Genomic DNA, 18,747 nt, shown 5'->3' on the forward strand with positions numbered 1-18,747 from the left:
TGAATTTTCATAATGATTATGAAAAAAAAAAAGATTGGTCACATGATGACTTACTTAATGATCACACAACTTTGTTATTGTTAGTTGCGAAGTCATGTCCGACCCATCGCGACCCCATGGACAAAGTTCCTCCAGGCCTTCCTGTCCTCTACCATCCTCTGGAGTCCATTTAAGCTCATGCCGACTGCTTCAGTGACTCCATCCAGCCACCTCGTTCTCTGCCATCCCCTTCTTCTTTTGCCCTCAATCGTTCCCTGCATTAGGCTTTTCTCCAGTGAGTCCTTCCTTCTCATTAGGTGGCCAAAGTCTTTGAGTTTCATCTTCAGGATCTGGCCTTCTAAAGAGCAGTCAGGGTTGATCTCAAGGATCTTACAAGCCAGGTTCCTATGGAGTATACCTCTTTACAGCATCGGACTTTCCTTTCACCACCAGATACATCCACCGCTGAGCGTCCTTTCAGCTTTGGCCCAGTCGCTTCACTCTTTCTGGCGCTATTAGTACTAGCCCTCTGCTCTTCCCCAGTAGCTTATTGGACACCTTCCTACTTGAGGGGCTCATCTTCCGGCATCATATCTTTTTGCCTTTTGGTACTGTCCATAGGGTTTTCATGGCCAAGATACTGGAGTGGGTTGCCATTTCCTTCTCCAGTGGATCACGTTTTGTCAGAATTCTCTTGAGTGTCCCTGCACGGTATAGCTCATAGCTTCATTGAGCTACGCGAGCCCCTTCGCCACGACAAGGCAGTAATCTATGAAGGGGCCACACCACTTAGCAACTAAAGTTCTAGTCTCAATTATGGTCATACGTTGAGGATTACTTATATTATTTTGGCTACAATAAGACCTGAATCTGGGGAATGAGTACTGCTGTTAGGTAGAACAGATTGGAATGAGGTGGATTTCACCTACTGAAATGGCTGCACGATGAATTAAGAGCCATTTCAGTCGAGTGTTTTTCATTCCAAATTCTGTGGTTTCTTTGAGTTCTTCTTTTCAAATTTCCTGACAGTTAGAACAATTACCATATTTTTTGGAGTATAAGACGCACCGGACTATAAGATGCACCTACCTTTTTTGGTGAGGAAAACAAGAAAAAGAAAGCTGCCTCTGCTTCCCAGCAATTTTGCCTCGTTGCAGCAAACAGCCTGCTTTACTTTGATTTTCGTTTTCAGCATAGCTTGATTAGCACAAGGGGGGGAGGAAATCTGCTCCAGCAATTTACCTCCTTGCAGCAAGCAGCAGAGGCCCGCACAAAACAGCTGAAAGGAAAACAGCTGAAAGTCGGGAGGCCGATCCAATCAACTTGTGCTAATTAGGCTGTGCTGAAGCTGAAACGAGCTGTTTCTTCTTGCTGTTTGCTGCAAGGAGGTAACTGCTGGGAGGCAGAGGCCAAAGGATGGGGGCCAGTGGGTGGGTGGGGCTACATTCAGTGTATAAGACACATCTAAATTTTCACTCCCTTTTAGGGGGGGAAAGGTGTGTCTTATACTCCGAAATATACGGTAATCAGTGTTGTCTCCAGAAGTTCTGAATGCTCCAACACTGGAAGTTTTTAAGAAGAGGTTGGATGACCATTTGTCTGAAGTGGTGTAGGGTTTCCTGCCTAAGCAGGGGGTCGGACTAGAAGACCTCCAAGGATGTTTTTTTTCCCCCCAGCACTGTGATTTTTTAAAAATATATTTGAGCTATATCAGTAATTTTATAGAATTCCTTTTTCTTCATGATGTTGCCTGGAATAAGTCAATGAGATTTGAAATCCAGGCAAAAACAGAGGATAAGAAACGGGATAATTGCTAGTGCCTCTAATGATAGCTCATTTAACAAGGAGTCAAACTAATCTGCATGGACAAGACAATATGAATGAAACTTTTATAGTAATTTAATATTAAGGAACAAGGGCTGCAATTTTACTACCGTTTTTGTAAAAAAGTCAAAGGAAACGAAGCTATATTTTGCCTATATGATTAAAAATATGATTTCCCCTCTAGTAACAGGAAGCTGTGAATATTAATAACTGGTGTTAATTGTTATAGATAAATGGAGATCCATATTTAACAAATCATTGCTCTTTCTGTTTAGAACCACTGGAAACAAAATTTAGTGATTTTCTAAATTTTTGTTTTACTTTCCCATCATTTTCTCAATAAGAGGCATTTTATGGTTTTTGTTTTGTTTTGTTTTTCAATATATAATCCAGGGAAATATTTCAATGTACCCACTCTTGGGTGGACCAGGCAAGACTAAATGTCTAGACTAAGTATCTAACAGAATAAGACAGGTGGAAGGGACTTTGGAGGTCTTCTAGTCCAACCCCTCCCTTGTCTCTGTGTTGTTGCAGAAGATTTACTGCCCTTTTAGAATAGAAAAACAGAGTTGGAAGGGATCTTGGAGGTCATCTAGTCCAACCCCCTGCTTAGGCAGGAAACCCAACACCACTTCAGACAAATGGTTATCCAACATCTTCTTAAAGACTTCCAGTGTTGGAGCATCTACAACTTCTGGAGGCAAGTTGTTCCACTGATGAATTGTTCTAAGTGTCAGGAAATTTCTCCTTAGTTCTAGGTTGCTTCTCTCCTTGATTAGTTTCCACCCGTTGCTTCTTGTCCTGCCTTCAGGTGCTTTGGAGCATAGCTTGACTCCCTCTTCTTTGTGGCAGCAACCACCATTTTATTTCAACCAGTATTTGAAGAATGTCCACCAACTGGAAGACCTGGTTTCAAATCTGATTTGGGGCTTCAGAAAACGCCCTGCTCTAACTCAGATTGAATAAGAAGCTATTGATTGAGGAGCTAAATCCAAAACGAGATTTAAGAGATGGAAGTCAGCGATGGGACAACTATGAACAGAATGGCAAAGGAATTCAGAAAACCAGAGACACAGCCATCACCATCCCCCCGCCCTCATTTTGACCTGAAAAATGCTAGTGGATATATTTGAACATGGGTCAATTGGTCCTGAGAGAGAGGTCACCATGTTCCCAAGAGTAAAAGAAAGAGCTCTGTATGAACAAATATAGCACAACTTGTGTATTTCCCCCCTTCTTGAGAACCGTTATCTTCATTTCTACCTTGTTGTCTACCGAGCTGGCTGTTTGCTTTGTCTTGGGTGGGTTTATTTGGTGTTACTTTCAGTTTGTGGGTTCCTTGAAAGTAGCAGGCCTGCCTGGGGAGCCCACTTTTTTTTTACTTTCTGGGGATTTCTATTGGTTAACCACTTGTTTCTGTTAGAAAATACCACATGTGTAGCCTTTGATAATAGCATAGCTCTTGATCTGCGTTATGGTGGGCGAAAGCTGGAAACAGAAACTGGTGAAATGCGGAGGTCTTCAATGCGATGACTTATTGACTGTGCTGCAATCTCTTCCTTCCTTTCCCCCCCTCCCCTCTGAATTGGCAGAACAGCTGGTCTTCACCCTTCCTACTATCTGTGTCTGGCCACCTTGAGACTTATTGTTAACTTTCATGCAGCCCTCTTAACTTCCAGGGTTAAGGATTCAACAACTAGCTCAGCAGTCGTCAATGTCAGGGTTCCAAGGAACACCCCCAACAAAATAAAGGTTCCTCTGAGGTTCCTCAAAGTTCCAATTTATTAGAGATGTCATGTTGGCACATCTGGGAAAACCCGAATCGGAGAGCTTCCAGGTTTTCCCCACCCAGCTAGCAGTTCACAGCCCTGCCCCACACCCACAAGTTCATCACATTGTCCAATCAACTCTTCACACTCCACCGGATACAATCTTCAGGCAGTCTCCATCAGACGCAGGCCAACGTCCTTGAATACAGAATGTTGTTATGACTAACTTTCTACCGCTCCAACAACAACCCCCTTCCAACTTCCCCAGCTAAAATATGTGGCAGTTAAGAAGCAAAAAAGAAAATTGTCTTCCAAACCTGACAGTCAAACTACGGCCTGTGGGCCGGATCTGGCCCGCTGAAGCCATTAATCTGGCCCATGTGGGACCATGAGGCTGGCCCACCCACATCGCCCCACCTACCCGCCGGCCCCCACCCACTTTCTGGAGGCCGAGGAGGCCCAAAACTGGACAATGGGAGGCCTCGGGAGGCCAAAAATGGGCCCATTTTTGGCCTCCTCAGCCTCCAGACAGACAGAGGGAGGGAGCGAGAGAGAGAGAAACAAACACACACAAACAGAAGTCCCTCACACACACCCCAAGGCAGCCACATTCCTTCACTAACCATCTTTCCACCCACAGGAGCATAACAAATTAAAGTTTAATTTGTGTGTATTGTTTAATGGACTGCTAAATTGGCCATGCCCACCCAGCCGGTCCAGCCCCCCAACAGTCTGAGGGACCGTGAATTGGCCCCCTGTTTAAAAAGTTTGAGGACCCCTGAACCAGCTGAACATTAATGAATTAGGTCCAAGAAGATATACATGAAACAAGGTAGTTATTTTGTTTGGAGAAGTTAACTTGTGGTTAACCTTGTTTGTTTGTTTGCAATCTTCAGCTTTCACCTATGAGCATCTAGTGAAACTGGCTATTAGGCAGGTGTGTCTGGTGGAGGTCAAAATGCATAACAATGAACCATCAAATTTTATGAGAGTCTCTGATACTGTACTTTAAAATTGCCTTTTCTGGGAGGCGAAAGAAAATTTTGATCCATGTTCAACCTTCAATTAGGGAACATCTCCCTGGGTCTGAATGAAGAAACCGCAATCGTATTTCTCTCCTTTGTAAAACACACACATCCTGCTGTTTATATATCCACGTTCGCAGCCTATTCCATCCGTCAAATTCAAAACGAAGAACCAAAGGAACTACAAAGCACAAACTAAATCTTCTCTTTCGTAATCAGGCTGAAATCTCTGTGGCCATGTTTGAAGGTCAGAGCAATAGCATTGTCATTCAGGCAGCTTCCAATAAGTTAAATACAGAATGTTGGAAGCGCGAAAACGCGAGCCAAAAGCCAAGCTAACCTAGCAATTCAGAAAAGTGGGGGGGGGGGGCAGTTTGACCTAGGATGGTCGCTTCCTGAAACAGAATAAGGAGTGGTGTTCCATTTACCAATCTGACTCAAGATCAGAAGTTGGTGTATTTATAGCAACTTGCTACCCTTCAGATAGGGTAGAGAGTTGACATCTCAACAGATTCAAGAACATTAAGCTGGAGGATGGCACCTAGGTAAAACGCAAAGATTATCTTTATATTGGAGGATATGTATCCGACCCAAAGAACCAAGAACAATAGTTGTAGTTACTTCTGAATAATTTCTGTATTGCTGTACAGACAGAACCTTGCTAGACTAAAGCATTGATCTGCAATAAATATCAATGTCCTCTGTGAATGACTCTTCCTGCCCATCAGGTATTCTAAGCTTCACTTTGGAGACTAAAACATATGAAGAACGGTTACAGAAACTGGGCATGGCTAGTCTAGTGGAGAGAAGGACCAGGGGAGACATGATAGGAGCGGTCCAATATTTGAGGGGCTGCCACAGAGAGGAAGGGGTCAAGCTATTTTCAAAAGCACCTGAAGGCCAGATGGAAACTGATCAAGGAGAGAATCAGCCTAGAAATAAGGAAATTTTTTCTTGACAGTGAGAACAATCAACCGATGGAACAGCTTGCCTGTTGTGGGAGCTTCATCACTGGAGGCTTTCAAGAAGAGACTGGACTGCCATTTGTCAGAAATGGTGTAGAGCGGGGAGGTTGGACTAGATGACCTACAAGGTCCCTTCCAACTCTGTTAATCTGTAAGGTTTCACGTCTAGGAAAGAGCCCTTCCTTCTTGAGAACTGCATTCCACCTCACCATGTCCGGTAACAAACAGAGAACTGAAGGAATGGATTTCAGCTGGATACCACTTTTCTAAGCTCCATTTCCCTTAAAGTTGTGATTTCTTCTCATCCGATCCAAACCATTTTGAAAGCTCAGCTTGCTATCCCATCTTGTTGAGGGATGGATTTACGTGGTCAAATATACAACCGGAACAAAATAACAGCCAACATTGTAAAAAGACAGAGCAGTGTATTCTCACTAGGTTTTATGGTGTAGTTTCTTGGTTCCCCTCCGTTGCAGGAATTCAAGCTTCTTTTTGGCTTCTTTAAATAATATGCTTCCTTTTGTTGTCAGTCGTTCGGTTTCTACAGGTACGTTATGCCATCAAAGTTACATAGCATTGCAGAAATCATTTTCAAAATGTTTCTTTACTTCATTTTTCTTGGGTTTCAAATAAAGGGAACCATATCCCAGTAGCTGTAGGAGTCATTTTGTAGGTCATTTTCCTATTCAAGCTGAAAATACGGATTTTATGAAGAACAGGCCAATATGAAAAATAACAAAATTTATTCCAGAAAAATATACTAAACAAGTCTATTTCAAACCAAGGATCCAAAGTATTTCATGTTATTCCTTTTTATTGTTGTTGTTGTTGTTTTTCTTCTTCGTCATTTCAAATATTCATTTCCTATCTTCACATTTTTCAAGAACCTTTTTTTTCTCTTCACACTTCTTAAAACTATATCTTTTTTAAAAAAATCCATATAAACATACATACAAGCTGTGAGTTCTGTTTCTAGTTAAGAAGGAGCTGCTAATATTAGACAAACAGAAGTATTAGTGGTGGTTAATCTTTATGTGAAGGTGGATTTATGGCCGGGCTTCTTAGTATTTGAATTCATTGCTACAGCTAATGGACATCTCAAACTGTCTTAAATCACCGGCTCTTTAGTGTGCCAAAAAGTAATAGAATGCTTAGAGCTACCATAATTTGGCACCTATGTTTAGAATTGGTCGCCAGCGAAGCTTATGGAGAAAAACGATCAAGGCAAATGTTTTTTCAAGTTCTTTTCTTTTTTTCCTTCCTTCCTTCCTTCCTTCCTTCCTTCCTTCCTTCCTTCCTTCCTTCCTTCCTTCCTTCCTATCCTCCCTCCCTCTTCCTTTCCTTTCCTTTCCTTTCCTTTCCTTTCCTTTCCTTTCCTTCCCTTCCCTTCCCTTCCCTTCCCTCCTTCCTTCCTTCCTATCCTCCCTCCCTCCCTCTTCCTTTCCTTTCCTTTCCTTCCCTTCCCTTCCCTTTCCTTCCTTCCTTCCTTCCTTCCTTCCTTCCTTCCTTCCTTCCTTCCTATCCTCCCTCCCTCTTCCTTTCCTTTCCTTTCCTTTCCTTTCCTTTCCTTCCCTTCCCTTCCCTTCCTTCCTTCCTTCCTTCCTATCCTCCCTCCCTCTTCCTTTCCTTCCCTTCCCTTCTCTTCCTTCCTTCCTTCCTTCCTCCCTTCCTTCCTTCCTATCCTCCCTCCCTCTTCCTTTCCTTTCCTTTCCTTTCCTTTCCTTCCCTTCCCTTCCCTTCCCTTCCTTCCTTCCTTCCTTCCTTCCTATCCTCCCTCCCTCTTCCTTTCCTTTCCTGTCCTTTCCTTCCCTTCCCTTCCTTCCTTCCTTCCTTCCTTCCTTCCTATCCTCCCTCCTCCTTTCCTTTCCTTTCCTTTCCTTCCCTTCCCTTCCCTTCCCTTCCCTTCCCTTCCCTTCCCTTCCCTTCCCTTCCTTCCTTCCTTCCTTCCTTCCTTCCTTCCTTCCTTCCTTCCTTCCTATCCTCCCTCCCTCTTCCTTTCCTTCCCTTCCCTTCTCTTCCTTCCTTCCTTCCTTCCTTCCTTCCTTCCTTCCTATCCTCCCTTCCTTCCTTCCTATCCTCCCTCCCTCTTCCTTTCCTTTCCTTTCCTTCCCTTCCCTTCCCTTCCTTCCTTCCTTCCTTCCTTCCTTCCTTCCTTCCTTCCTATCCTCCCTCCCTCTTCCTTTCCTTTCCTGTCCTTTCCTTCCCTTCCCTTCCTTCCTTCCTTCCTTCCTTCCTATCCTCCCTCCTCCTTTCCTTTCCTTTCCTTTCCTTTCCTTTCCTTCCCTTCCCTTCCCTTCCCTTCCCTTCCCTTCCCTTCCCTTCCTTCCTTCCTTCCTTCCTTCCTTCCTTCCTTCCTATCCTCCCTCCCTCTTCCTTTCCTTTCCTTCCCTTCTCTTCCTTCCTTCCTTCCTTCCTTCCTTCCTTCCTTCCTATCCTCCCTCCCTCTTCCTTCCCTTCCCTTCCCTTCCTTCCTTCCTTCCTTCCCTTCTTCTCTTTTCTTATTTCGGTGACCCTATTGCTTCACAAGCAGCTCTAGCTGCCAATTGGATTTTGGTTATGATTCAGAATATTAGTTGACATCTTTAAGTCCCACAAACCATTAAAGCTGGACTGCCTTCTGCTGCCTCCAAGGAGTTGCCATCTAAGGGGGCTTAGGAAATGGGCATTTTCTGCCTCTGTTTGCATCCATGCTTTGGATGCATAACCCCACTCAACTGTTCCTTCCTGGTTTCAGGTGAACATTTAAGAAGTGGATTATTTATCTAGCCAAGGAGGAAGGCTTTACTTAAAAACTGTATATAAATGTAATAAGTTAAATAAGTAATTAATATGCAATAGGTGACTCGGGTTATCACGTTGCTGTAGCATCTTTCCATTCCCTGAAATCTCCTGATGAAATCTGTTTTTCATTTATCCTTTCTTTACCCTTATTTCTCAACAACATTCCCAAAAATGTTTTGTTCCATCCTTGGAGCTCAGATTTTCTATGTAATGTTTTCTATTTTAGTCAACGAGAGAGAAAAAACTTAGAAAGAAAACAAAATCTGGAGCTTAAATTCACCTATCATTGCATTGGGACTATATATAAAAATGACACTTCAAGCAGCCCTCCTTCATCATTATGACTAATGATTAAAACCATAATTTGTTTCCAACCTGTTGAATACTTAAGAGCCTTTCTGATCCCTTGCAAAATTCAGTTACTCCCCATTATCGACCACAAAAAGAAAAGACAAATATGAAAGACTCTCTTTCCTTAAAAAGACCCTATTAATCTTCTGGATTTTGTAACCCTGTATCTGAGGAAACCTATTTTTGGAAAGATGCTGTTCTCCAGCAGAACCTCAAAAACATCTTGAGTAAAGAGAGTAACTTGCTAAAATACTACCCAGTATTTCTGTGGCTTAGGTCAAACTGAATTTGGTCCCTCCTTGGTCTTCATCCAATGCCTTAAGCCCTACTCTATATTGGCTGGGTGCTTAATTGCTGCGGAGGGAAGTAGAATTTTATACAGAGCTGTAATCAAAGGTAAGCTACTACAATAGTAAAATGTCAGAGAAAAAAATGTTTCAGTCACAAGAGAAGGCGAAGGAACAGAGCGAGAGTTCAGGTAGAGTCGAAACTGAAATGGTTAGGATTGCATCATAACAGGAAGTGGGTTAGAGATTGGTTTCCATCTATTTATGGAATTCAGACTGGAAATGTAGAGAGTAGGAGGTGACCGTGAAGTTGCTAATTATAAATACCTATGTTTCTGTGAAGTATGACTAGCATCTGTATTACTTAAAGCCATCTAGATTTCCTTCCTTCCACCCTCACTTCCTCTGTCCCACTTCCATCCTCTCCTCTCCCCTTCCTCCCTCCCTCCCCCTTCCTCCCTCCCTCCCCTTTCCTTCCTTCCTTCCTCCCTCCCCCTTCCATCCTCTCCCCTTCCTTCCCTCCTTCCCTCCCTCCCCCTTCCTTTCTCCCTCCCCCTTCCATCCTCTCCCCTTCCTTCCCTCCTTCCTTCTCCCTCCCTCCCTTCCTTCTTTCCTTCCTCCCTCCCTCCCTCCCCTTTCCTTCCTTCCTCCCTCCCCCTTTCATCCTCTCCCCTTCCTTCCTTCCTTCCTCCCTCCCCCTTCCATCCTCTCCCCTCCCTCCCTCCCTTTCTTCCTTCCTGTAGACATGACCAGATCAGAATCATTTCACTTATCACCCTTTTACTTAATTACATAAGTATACATAAACACTCTAGGTAATTTACAGTGCTTAAAACATGAATGCAAAGTTTAAGAATACCATCAAGATTACTGTTACCATTGAAAAATCAAGTCCCTTTACAGTAAAAGCTTCGTGAAAAAAATCTCGCTTCACCATTTGGTGGAAGCCGAAGAAGTAGAATCTAAAAACCTAAGGAGAACCTTTTATAAACTAGGAGCTACCCAGAAAAAAAAAAAGAGGACCTCTCTCTTGAATCAGGCCAACCTCCTGGCATCAGGGGAGTCTTTGAAATGATGTCTTCTGTTGATCTAAGAGAGCAGGTTGGTTCATAGCAGGAGGAAGAAATGGCTTAAGTCATTTAAGGACTTCAAGTCTATAAAGCTCAGCGCCAGCTTCCTAAATTGTTCCTGGTGGCAGTTGGCAATTAACTCGGATCGTTCAGGACAAGCATTTTAGTATTCTTGTAATTTGTATCAGTTAGCAGCTCAGTTGCATCATTTTATACCAATTGCAATATCTGGACAGTTTTCATTATTTTGAATTGACCCTGGAAACATCCCAGAACAGCGATGGCTAACCTTTTTGCTGTCGGGTGCCAAAAATGGAGGGAGCACCGGGGGGGGGGTCGTGTGCGCATGTGCCCATACCCATAATTCAGTGCACACACACACACCCCGTGCATGCGCATGACAACCCCATGCTCCCCCCACTTTTGGCACATGATGGCATAGTGGGCCCAGTAACCCTAACCCTAACCCTAACCCTAACCCCCCTTCTACCTTTCTCTTCTGCTCCTCCTTCCCTTCCCTTTTCTTCCTCCCCTTTTCCCTTTCTTCTTTCTCTCCCTCTCCTCTCCTCTCTTCTCCTTTCCTCTCTTTCTACTCCTTCCCCTCTCTCTTGTTGTTTCCCTTTTCAGTTCAATCTAAAATGGTATTCGAGCAGCCGCAATTTTCTATTTATCTTTATTCTCATTTCAATTTCTTATTTAATTAATATTTATTTTTATTTCATCATTTATGTACATTTTTATAATATCTCACTTTTTTCCTTTTTACCCCCCCCTCCCCTTTCTCCTTTTACTTGACATCATCTGGGTGTCTATTTTTCTAATTGTTTTCTCCCATCTGTTCTCTATTTTATCTCTGTACCCTTATTCATATTTCCTTTCTAACGTATCATAAAATTTATCCCATGTCTTGAAATACATCGACTCCTCTTTATCTTTTATACTCAATGTTAATCTATTCATTTCTGCACATTCTAAATCGGTAGTAGCAACCTGCGGATGCCATACCATCCTATTTAGCGATATTTCTAAGCCGCGCACATGTGTGCAAGCCACGCGTACAATCAAAGCTCATGCACAGAAGGTCACACACATGCGCAAAAGGCAACGTGCTCACGAAGCGAGCTGGATGAACCGGTAGGGACATTATATGAATCCCACCTCTGGATAATACTGGTGGACAATTGCAGTATACAGGTAGTCCTCAACTTACAACAATTCATTTAGGGCAGAGGTGGGCAACTATGGCCCTTTTATGACTTGTGGATTTCAATTCCCAGAATTCCTGAGCTAACATGGCTGGCTCAGGAATTCTGGGAGTTGAAGTCCACAAGTCATAAAAGGGCCATAGTTGCCCATCTCTGATTTAGGGACATCTGTCTCACTGAACAACAGAAACTTTGGGCTAAATTGTGGTTGTAAATCAAGGACTACTATACGCGTTTTAAGGAAACCAAAGAAGCAATCCGTTACAGCACAGGTTTTGCTTCCTTCCTGGAGGGAGGTAAGGTTAGCAGTGGTTGTCTTCTCTGCCAAAATGGAAGTGGTTGGGAGAACTCCAACAAAAGTGCAAGCATTAGTCTTTGGTTCTTTTACAAGCTCACTTGAATTATTTTTAACTTGCTTATAGTAGAGGTCAGACTTACATTCCAAGCCACTTTAATAAGCACCGGCTAAACATATGGCTGAACTTTGCGTATTTACTGTAAACGAGCTGCTTCCAAATTGATCCATTCATCTCCATGCATATTCATGATTCTGACTGCTGACAGAAGAGATTGATTGGCATGCCTTTAAATTTTCCTCCTTCCTTCCCACTTTTGAAGAAAGAAAGAAAGAAAGAAAAAGAAAGCTGGAATTTTGGAAACCTTTCTGCTTTAAAAGTACCTATGCCAGTTGGTGCTAAATTATTAGAGGAGGCTATATTTCTAGAAATAGGCAGGCAATTTTAAATTGTTGGCTATAATTTACTTCGATTGGGTCAAAGTTAGCATTACTTTTGACCACATTGAGTACATTCTGCAAGGAATCTCACTGATGTCAGCCAAACTATTCAAGACTGATATAATAAATTACAGATTTATTTATTTTTTTAAAAAAAACAACCTCTGGATTTTTCATCCAGAGATACATGGAAAGGAGATAATCTTTGTAGTTGCTTCTTCAGCATCCTGTAATTGGATTGTCCCTTTGTGCTCAAGTTCTGAGCATGCTGAATGTTTGTAATTCTCCCTGCCTTGATAATTTAGTGGTCTCTAAAATGCACAGGGACTCCATGTCCATATTCAACTTGTATAACAGTAGGCTTTGAAACATTCATTGGTGGAAGATCCTGCTTGTTTGTTTGTTTGTTTATTTTTGTCATGTACGTATTAGATAACAGATATAGATATAAACATATTTACTACTACATGAAATGGTTACGAATAAAAGGGGGACAGTAGAACAGGGACGGTAGGCACGCTGGTGCGTTTATGAACGCCCCTTACAGACCTCTTAGGAATGGGGTGAGATCCACAGTAGACAGTCTAAGGTTAAAGTTATGGGGGTTTGGGGATGAAACCAGAGAGACAGGTAGTGCATTCCAGGCATTGACCACTCTGTTGCTGATGTCGTATTTTCTGCAATCGAGTTTGGAGCAGTTTACCTTAAGTTTGTATCTATTGTGTGCTCGTGTATTATTGCGGATGAAGCTGAAGTAGTCATTGACAGGTAGAACATTAAAGCAGATAATTTTGTGTACTATGCTTAGGTCACACTGAAGGCGGCGTAGTTCTAAGTTGTCTAAGCCCAAAATTTCAAGCCTGGTGGCATAAGGGATTCTGTTGTGAGCAGAGGAGTGGAGAACTCTTCTTGTGAAATATCTCTGGACTCACTCAATTGTATTAATGTCAGATATACAGTGCGGGTTCTAGGCAGATGACCTGTATTCAAGAATTGGCCTAGCAAAGGTTTTGTATGCCCTAGTTTGCAGTACAATATTACCAGAGAAGAAGCTTCACAAGATTAGGTTAACAACTCTTAATGCCTTTTTGGCAGTGCTGTTACAGTGAGCTCTGCTTAGCATATACATGGAAAAAATGTCTATAATGGACTTTCTTTGTGGCTAATTTATGCCTCAGAGGGCACACTTAGCAACAACAACCGCTGTTACAATTTTCACACAAGGTTCCAGAATACACTATTTCCAAATCCGAGTTAAAAAAAAATTAAAATGACCCATTTTTAATTTTGCATGATGCTTCCTTCCAAAGGTGCTTTTTCAAGAGGCACCTGGACTTCCTTTGTGTTTCCTTGAAGACGTTTTGCTTCTCATCCAAGAAGCGTCTTCAGTCCTGAAGAACGGAACAGAACTGAAGAAGCTTCTTGGATGAGAAGCAAAACATTGTCAAGAAAAAACAAAAACAAAGAAAGTTCAGTTGCCTCTTGGAAAAAGCACCTTTGGGACAACCATGACCTGGATGACTGAGAATCTCCATAGACAAGATGCTTCCAAGTGTCATCAGAAATCATTGTGGGAACTGAAAACGGTTCCATTTGCTGGTACTGGTTGAAGAACTGCAATGAATGGTGGTGGAAGGAGGAAGTGAGGCTGACAATCTTCTGAAGGTGCTTCACATCAATCAGACAAGTCAGTGAAATTTGAGCCCCAAATTCCATGCTTAGATTCACTGCTTTTACAAAAATGAGATATTGAAGAGAGCTCAAGAATTAAGTGATCGACCTCATAACCAAGATGCTGTATCTGGGTTGCAAAAATTACAATAATTACCAGCTCGGATATGGTAATCTGATATATAACCTGACTGGGAAATAAGCCTGCTTAGGTTTATGAGAGTAAGTAGATCATACAGTTTGGGTATTCTTTGATTTTATCTTCCGTATAGCTTCCCTATCCTTTTTGTCTGTTCACATCACTCATGTCAAAATACCTAGCCTCATATGCCAGGTTTATTCTCTACACTCATCTATATATCTTTCATAAATAGATGTTGCAATAATCCAAGTGATTTATATTTATTTTTGATGGGAATAACATATTCTGGATTTTTTCAGCCATTCCTCTGGAAGCCATTCCCTTTAAAGTGAGTGGCTATTTCATACATTTTTTATGAAGATTAAGAACTGATTCCATAAACCAAGTTTATTTTAGATCTTTGATTGTTTTTTTTTCCTATTTTATTTATTTATTTATTTATTTGTTTAAATTTCTATACCGCCCTTCTCCAAATAGGACTCAGGACGGTGCACAGCCTAAGTAAAAACAAAGCATACAAAATTTAAAAAACAGTATTAAAATAATTAGATATTCTGGCCGTAAATTAAAACAACCCAATTTAAAACCAGTTTAAAATTTAGCTCAAGCCAGCCCAGCTAGTTGAAATAAATAAGTTTTCAGGGCCCGACGAAAAATCCGGAGGTCTGTTATTATACGTAACTCCGGGGGAAGGTTATTCCAGAGGGTGGGCGCCGTCACAGAGAAGGCTCTCCCCCTGGGGGTCGCCAGCCGACATTGTCTGGCGGACGGCACCCTGAGGAGGCCCACTCTGTGCGAGCGTACTGGCCGGTGGGAGGCTATTGGTGGCAGTAGGCGGTCTCGTAAGTACCCCGGCCCTAAGCCATGGAGCGCTTTAAAGGTGGTCACCAACACCTTGAAGCGCACCCGGAAGACTACCGGGAGCCAGTGCAGCTCGCGCAGGAGAGGTGTCACATGGGAGCGCCTCGTCGCCCCCATAATCCCCCGCGCGGCCGCATTCTGGACCAGCTGGAGCCTCCGGGTGCACCCCAGGGGGAGCCCCATGTAGAGAGCGTTGCAGTAGTCCAGGCGGGAAGTGACTAGTGCCTGAGTGACTGTGCGTAGAGAGTCCCGATCTAGAAAGGGGCGCAACTGGCGTATCAGGCGAACCTGATAAAAAGCCCCCCTGGCCACGGCCGTCAAATGGTCTTCTAAAGACAGCCGTGCGTCCAGGAGGACGCCCAAGTTGCGAGCCCTCTCCGTGGGGGCGAGTGATTCGCCCCCAATAACCAGCGATGGCGTCAGCTGGCTATATCGGGACGCTGAAAGCCACAGCCACTCGGTCTTGGAGGGGTTGAGTCGGAGCCTGTTTCTCCCCATCCAGGCCCGCACGGCCTCCAGGCACTGGGACATCACTTCAAGGGCATCGTTGGGGTGGCCTGGGGTGGAGATGTACAGCTGGGTGTCATCAGCGTACTGATGGAACTCCACCCCGAAGCCACGGATGATCTCACCCAGTGGCTTTACATAAATGTTGAACAGAAGGGGCGAGAGGACCGACCCTTGTGGCACCCCACAAGCAAGGTGCCTCGGGGTCGACCGCTGCCCCCCCATCAACACAGATTGCGACCGGTCAGAGAGGTAGTATGAACTGATCAGTGCCTCTTTTGTGTGAAAGTAGGGCTATATGTTACATAAATGAGCTAGTGAATTAATGGTTCATTAACCTCTACTGAACTTATATTCTTATTAGTGGAAACACACTTAAATGAGCGCTCAGATGATGATGATGTGAAAATACTTAATAGAATTTCAACAAGTGCATTTAATCAGACGGTATTAATTGAACGATTGGGGCACATGGTGGAGACTAAGGCTTCACCCTAAGACATTAGGCTTAAAAAAGTACTTTGTCCTCAGAAGATAAGGGTTGTTTGTAAAATTAGTTAAATGTAATTAAATACATATATTTAGGTCTCCTTTATCAGTTGCAATTAAAGTATTCATACCTGTTGACCAATGCTTTAAAAATGGCCAAGTTGTTTTAGAGTGGCTGAATATATTGAACTGAATATATTTGGGCCTGACTAGGCGGCTCAGTGGCTAAGACACTGAGCTTGTTGATCAGAAAAGTCAGCAGTTCGGCGGTTCGAATCCCTAGTACAGTTCTCCTGCATGAGCAGGGGGTTGGACTGGATGACCTCCAAAGTCCCTTCCAACTCTGTTACTGTTACTGAACTATATTACTAAAGTCTTGATTTCTAAGGCTGCTTGCCCACTTCCATCAGCAGGCAGCCTCTCTCTTTTTCTTTGTGTAGTTAACATAACCTCAATTTTGTTGTGATGTCCTTTGTGGGGATCGACATTCAATCTGAATCTGGTGCAGAAAAAGAAAAAAAAAGACCTTTAGGTCATGCAATTTAAGGATATATGAATACATAATGTGCATGAAATGTATAATTTTATATGGGCCGGATTTCTCTTTCTGAGATTCAATACTATTTCTGACATGCAAAGCGATCTAAAACGCACACAGATATACCCACATATCTGTCTCCATTGTGGTTCCTGACAAAAGTTATGGAATGGATATGCGCCTTAACTTACACGTGCATTCTCAGTCAGTGGAAATTCTGGAGAAAAGTTCCTCTATCTGTTTAAAAAATAATAATAGGACATGGTGGCTCAGTGGCTAAGATGCTGAGCTTGTCGATCAAAAGTTCGGCAGTTCAGCGGTTCGAATCCCTAGTGCTGCGTAACGGGGTGAGCTCCCGTTACTTGTCCCAGCTTCTGCCAACCTAGCAGTTCGAAAGCACATAAAAAGGCAAGTAGAAAAATAGGGACCACCTTTGGTGGGAAGGTAACAACGTTCCATGCGCCTTTGGCATTGAGTCATGCCGGCCACATGACCACAGAGACCTCTTCGGACAGCGCTGGCTCTTCGGCTTTGAAACGGAGATGAGCACCGCCCCCTAGAGTTGGGAACAACTAGCACATATGTGCGAGGGGAACATTTACCTTTATCTACCTTACAAGCTTTAATCAACCTTATAAAGATTAGCCAGCAATGGCTGATGAGCCTCCCAGGGGGACGTAACTGGTCAGAACCACTTGAGCATCAAGAGGTTTGTAGCTTTAAACAGGCCTTTTGATGAGCCTGCCCATAAAGAGCAAATTGCCCCGCAAAATAGGACTAGATATTATTTTTTGTTGTTCTTGTTGTTGGCTTTGACCAACGGAGTAGAACGGGATCTCTGAATAATCCATTAGTTCCAGGGCTGCGCTTTGGCAACTCTGCATCAGCAGCTCTTGCGCTATGTAAGTCCCTTAGCTTTACCCGCCGTCTCTTAACAAATACCATTGACAGGCACCGCTGCCATTTTTCTGCATGTTCTGACAGTTTAATTCAGTACCTCCTGGCTAAGCAGCCTGAGCCTGAGGGGGTAATTCAGTGCACTGGCATTGGGCTGCTGCAATTAAAATAATTAACGGAGCAGGAATGGGCTGGCAGAGAAGGAGAACGAGGGAGCACTTTTCAGTTCCCCCCACGTGAAATGCCTGCTAGCTCTCCCCTTGGAAACGAGGGCAATCGAATTTGTTATTGCCACTATATTTCCTTCCAGGTAGCAAACGGACTTGCCTCTTCAACTGCTGTTCTCTTCTTTTGCATCTCCGGTTATTTCTTCTTTTTGGCATCACCGATCACTGCTTTCCCACCTGGCCTTGTCAAACAAAATGGATCTCCTTAGCCTGGGGCTGGCAAGCCTGAAAGTCTCCAGATGGTGCAAGTGGCCACTCCCCAAAGACCCAGCCAGCAATGCCCAATGGTGAAGAATGCTGGGCGCTTGCAGTGGTGCGAAGTCTGCAAAAACCCCCAAAACTTCTCATTTCTGATGATCTGGCCGAAAGAGATTTCTTCTGGGGGTCTGTTTAAAATGGGAGAGCTTTTCTTTTCTTTTCTTTTCTTTTTTTCAAATTATGGTGATGGTTATGATTAAGCTCGAAGGATCAGCATTAAGATTCCTTGTTTCCTTTTCTTCAGACATAAGCAACTAGCAGCAGCAGAATGCTGACTGGATCTTCTTAAAGCAGAATTGCAAGCGGGATCTATAGATCAGAAGGGAATAACAGAAGTGGAGGAGACCTTGGAGGCCTTCTAGTCCAACCCCCTGCTCAAGCAGGAGACCCTATACCCGTGATGGCGAACCTATGGCAAATGTGCCACAGGTGGCACGCAGAGCCATATCTGTGGGGACGCAAGCGTTGCCCTAGCTCAGCTCCAGCACGCATCCAGCCAGCTGATTTTTGGGCCTTTCGGGCCTACCGGAGGTCAGGAAACGGGCCATTTCCGGCCTCCGGAGGGCCTCCAGGGGGTGGGGAAGGCTGTTTTCATCCTCCCCAGGCTCCTAGAAAGCCTCTGGAGCCTGGGGAGAGCAAAAAGCAGGCCTACCAGGCCCACGGGGCCATCGCGTACCAAAAGCGGGGGGTGGAATGTGGGAGGGTCATGTGTGCATGCACGGGGGGGGGCAGAGTGCCTTTTCTGGATTTGAACCATAAATTAATCCAAGAAGCTGGCTTCATATTGTCCACTGACCCATGGGAGGAAAAAGCCTAACTAGGTTTAACAAGGTGTCAGGCTCAGGCTAGAAACAAGGAGGCTGTGAGTTCTAATACCATCTTAGGCACAAAGCCAGCTGGGTGACCTTGGGCCAGTCACTCTCTCTCAGCCCTAGGGGGCAGACAATGGCAAATCACTTCTGAAATATTGCCAAGAAAACTGCAGGGACTTGTCCAGGCAATTACCAGGAGTCAACACTGACTTAAAGGCACCAAAGGGGAAAAAATGAATTCACCTACCTGGTTTGTAGCTGACCCGGTTAAATATTTGTAATTAACATAATTCCCTCCAGAATTAAAGCATGCGCACATCTTATTACAATTCAGGGAGCCGCTGAAAACAACA

General features: G+C 43.7%; 1 protein-coding gene across 1 annotated transcript in view; it reads left to right on the forward strand.

Moving 5' to 3' along the window:
* The window catches only part of WWOX (WW domain containing oxidoreductase), a 609,400-nt gene that overhangs the window by 506,001 nt on the left and 84,652 nt on the right, over positions 1 to 18,747 (forward strand). The window lies entirely within an intron of this gene.

This window comes from Pantherophis guttatus, chromosome 11 (genome assembly GCF_059756535.1).
Source record: "Pantherophis guttatus breed Tessera chromosome 11, ASM5975653v1, whole genome shotgun sequence".
Taxonomy (NCBI): domain Eukaryota; kingdom Metazoa; phylum Chordata; class Lepidosauria; order Squamata; family Colubridae; genus Pantherophis; species Pantherophis guttatus.